The sequence below is a fragment of the Zalophus californianus genome, chromosome 1, assembly GCF_009762305.2.
Source record: "Zalophus californianus isolate mZalCal1 chromosome 1, mZalCal1.pri.v2, whole genome shotgun sequence".
NCBI lineage: Eukaryota > Metazoa > Chordata > Mammalia > Carnivora > Otariidae > Zalophus > Zalophus californianus.
Window position 1 is genome coordinate 102,399,102 of NC_045595.1, and position 4,363 is coordinate 102,403,464.

Below are 4,363 nucleotides of genomic sequence, written 5' to 3' on the forward strand. Positions count from 1 at the left end.
ACCCAAATTTCAGTCTCCTTTTTTCAACTCAACTCCATCCAAAACAAAGAAAAAATACTGCATCGGAATACTTTGTTTCCTTTCAGATTGTGTGTGTGTGTGTGTGTGTGTGTGTGTGTGTGTGTGTGTGTGTGTGTGTGTGTACACCCACTGGGTAGAAAATTTTACTATTTGGGAGGGGATCTGAGTATGATCTCAAACTCTGAGAATCCTAACAATGGATTAAAACCCAACATTATTTCTAGAGCCCGATGATAAGCAAAGAACACACCATCTTGGCAGGAAACCTTTGATAACTGTACAAACAAAAGTGGTCTTTATGCATGTGCACATGCTGTTCTCTATACTACTGAATTCAAACCCTTTTCTTCAGTATTTTTTATAGGACTTTGAAAAAATTATTTAAGTTTAGAACCAGTCTCCTTATCCATATCTAGTGAAGGTAATATTATCGACCTCCTTTAATTCCTTTTAGAATTAAATAAAATTAAATACCTATTACAGTGTTCAGAATATAGTATTTACTTATAATATCACTTGTATTTTATGATGAATTATCTTCTTTTCCCATGGAAATGGCTACTGGAAGGATGAAGAAACAGTTCCTGATTTTTATTCTCACCATTTTACACAGTCTCTGTAATGTACAGACGGGTACTCAAAAAACTTTTGATTGGTTGGCTGCCTGGGTAAACAGGTAGATTAGACATGTACGAGCCTAGTCAAGGTGGGGAACTAGCAATTATTTGGTAAATTTTATTAGTTTATACCTAGTATACATAAGGAGTCCAAAATATTACTTTACTTTCTCCTCAAACATTTTATCAGTATTTCCAAAGCCAAAATTTTGGCTTTTGCTACACCACATATGACATAAATCAGTGCTTCTCAAACTTTCTTTCACCATATGAAAATAGTATCATTCAACTCTCCTGATTTCACTCACCAGGCTGCTCAAAAGCAGAAGGAAAGGAAAAGAGAATTACTACTGTCCCAACTACACCCACGTTTCCCATGAATTGAGGTGGTCCCTGGTAACCCATCATGGCATACCAGTCTCACAAATGCGGCAGGAGGCTCTGACTACTCTCATTTGCCTAATATTCCTTATTAAAATAACTTTAAATACTATTTCTAGTTAACCTTATTTTAAGTACTAATATCTATGAAATCACTAATATTATGATCTCTTTTTGTTGTTGTTGTTGTTGTTGTTGTTGTTAATAGGAAACAACCTTAAGAATCTCAGGGGTTAGGGGTGCCTGGGTGGCTCAGTTGGTTAAGCAACTGCCTTCAGCTCAGGTCATGATCCTGGAGTCCCGGGATCAAGTCCCGCACTGGGCTCCCTGCTCAGCGGGGAATCTACTTCTCCCTCTCCCTCTGCTTGACACTCTCCCTGCTCTCACTCTCTGTCAAATAAATAAATAAAATCTTAAAAAAAAAGAATCTCAGGGGCCTAAAACAACATGGATTTATTCCTCACCATGCCACATGTACTTTGCAGGCTGGAATGTTCTCCAGAGCATCTGTTTCATGTTGTCCTCATTCAGGGGCTGAGGTTAAAGGAGCTTCTTACATCTGGAATGTGCCTGGTCACTGTGTTAATGGGAAGACACCATAGAGGATTGCATGTTGGTTAGTAAAGACTTCTGCTCCAAGTTTATTGGACAGAGAGGTCTAATGGCCATGATGAACATCAAGGCTGTCAGGAAACACAGTCCTGTATTTCTGACAGAAGGAGACTGAAATACTGACAAACAGAGCCCTAATGACGAATCTTCATTTCTTTTTGTTTTTCTTCTTGAAATATGATGGAGACCTTACCATAATGGGGTATACATAAATGATTACATATCAAAAATAAGAAAATCAGTTATTTTATAAAAGATGACAGTAATGCTACTTCAGTCTTTATGTACAGAGACAGAAATATCATTGTAAGTGTGCCACAAGCTCCATGGCTATTATTTGTATTGTCAATACTTTATTTCAATTAGCAGCTATCATTCACAAACTCTAAATTTTCAAAATCCTAAATGTCTTCAGAATAATTATGCATGAAAGCATACACCCATTTTCTAAAGATACTATAATTCCTTTAGCTGAGAGTAGCCTTGTGCAAGCAAAAGCATGCTGTTGCTCCAATACATTTCATTGAGCTGCAACATATCTCCCAGTGGCAGATGCAGCTGCCCTATGGGCCCATAGAGGGCATAGCACAATCATAGCCTTTTCACTGCTGTCCCCATGATATTGCCACCAGTCATCTGGTGATCCCAACTTGCAGAGGCAGAGTACTACATCTAAGTAATTATCTAGTTTAAGCCAGAGTAGTCTGACTGGTTAATAAAGTGTAGGTCAACTGACAATGCCATATAGGTTATAGGTAAACAAATAAATGCAATACCAATTTACTTAGAGGAAAAATCACTATAAATAGAAATGAGTCAGGGTAGTATCCATAATTTTTTTAAGTATCCAAATAGGGGCTGGCACAGCATCACATAGCAAAATATCCAGATATTTTATTAAATGTTTTGCTTTTCATTTAGATGTTTTAATGTTTCCCTGTCTCATTCTGTGGAAATTACATAAAAACAGCACAGTCTCTATCCCACATACAGTGTCTGCACTGACAGGTGCAGGTGGAAAGGCAACTCTAAAAGGAATGTGCCCCTATATTTCCAAATGCCCTGTGGCATACCTTGATGATACACAGTATGATACAAGAAATGTGCCCTAAATCTTCAATATGGCAGCTGATTTCCATTCTATACACAAAGCAGATATGAAGCATGGAGACCTAATGGAACATGCATCCTTCAACCTGGTAAATGCAGCTAGATTAACCCAAATATTTTAAAACAGCCAATAATTGTAAAAGCATTGCTTGCCATTGCATAATTATTTAATAAACCATATAACATACAACTGTTATTCAGTCACAGAGGCTCTCTTCACACTGCACCATATGGCTAATGGCTTCGATCGCACATCACACCATACTGAGAATTCTTTCTCATCGTACTGTATTGGCTACAGACTCAGTTTGTGGCTAATGTGTGTGTTACCCTTTCACTGCATGTTTATTTTATGAGATGGTGGCGTCTGTTTTGGTGTTGATTCTAAGATGATAAACTACTATTTTTAAAAACTTAACTAGAAAATTACCTCAATATTAATTTTCCAAGATAGATGTTTAAATATAATTTATATCTTTTCCCCAGTTGTAACTCTAAATCTGGCTTTTTTGCATTTTGATAAATGTCAAAAATGGAAATCTACATTTATTATAGTGTCATTGGTAGATGTAAAAATCTAAATTAAATTATCTATGGGCATCATTTGAGAACAATTTAGCTGGTAGATTTCTTCTCTGTATCTACTGCAGGGCAATAGCAAGCCTCCAGGAGTCCCAAATAATTTAATTCCAGAGTCTGTCTTCCACATCCAGTCTTCGAGAGCACCTCAGTGAGCCTCTCACAGCAGCTTCTTACTGAACATCAGCGCATGTCCGGGTATCCCAGATACAGGTCTTCCGGTGTATTGTTTTCTAAATGAACACTAATTAAGTAATACGTATTTTTGGTTTTGAAAACAGAATAAGGAAAAATATGAGATTGAAATGTTGTAAAATTAACATCGATTTTCAAAATAATACCAAATATTTGGTCAATTTATTCAGATTTAACAAGCATCTGAAATGATATTTTTTAACTTTCCAGACCAGATGTTTTGGCACTGGTCTTATATTTTAAAACGATTTGGATGGGAGGGATGAAATTATCCCTGGGTCTAAGTAGACTAGCTATCTTATCTGAACAAAAATCTCAAAGTAAAAGGCACATGAGCAACTCATTCTCACTTTGCCTGGAAATAAAAGGAAATGTGAGAAAATACATTTTGTTTCATTTTAGGTTTTTTAAAAGATATAGTTGCAATTTCACATTAAGAAAGCCCATTTCTGGTTGACAAATTTTCTGTTTCTAAACGTTAGGAATGTTGCAAGTTAGGAAAAAAATGTTTACCCTCTTTGAATTTAATCAAATTTGTTGATGGCAGAAATTAGCATTAGTGCTTAGCAGAAAATCAAGACGATTACTCCTAGCATACCCCAGCTTTAAAGAACCCAACGTGTTCGTTTTGTATTTCAGCCAACATAATTTTATAACAGTTTGGCTTCTACTACATTTCAAGGATGAGCAGAATAAATGAGTAAGTTTTCCTTGCTCAAAGAGGAATCATTTAATGATGATCATTTAAACTGCTTTAGTTTGAGAAATAAGCTTCATATTCATAAAAAGTCATACATAAAACCATGGAATTAGATGGACAAAGGCCTATCAGATTAGAAAGCAAACTA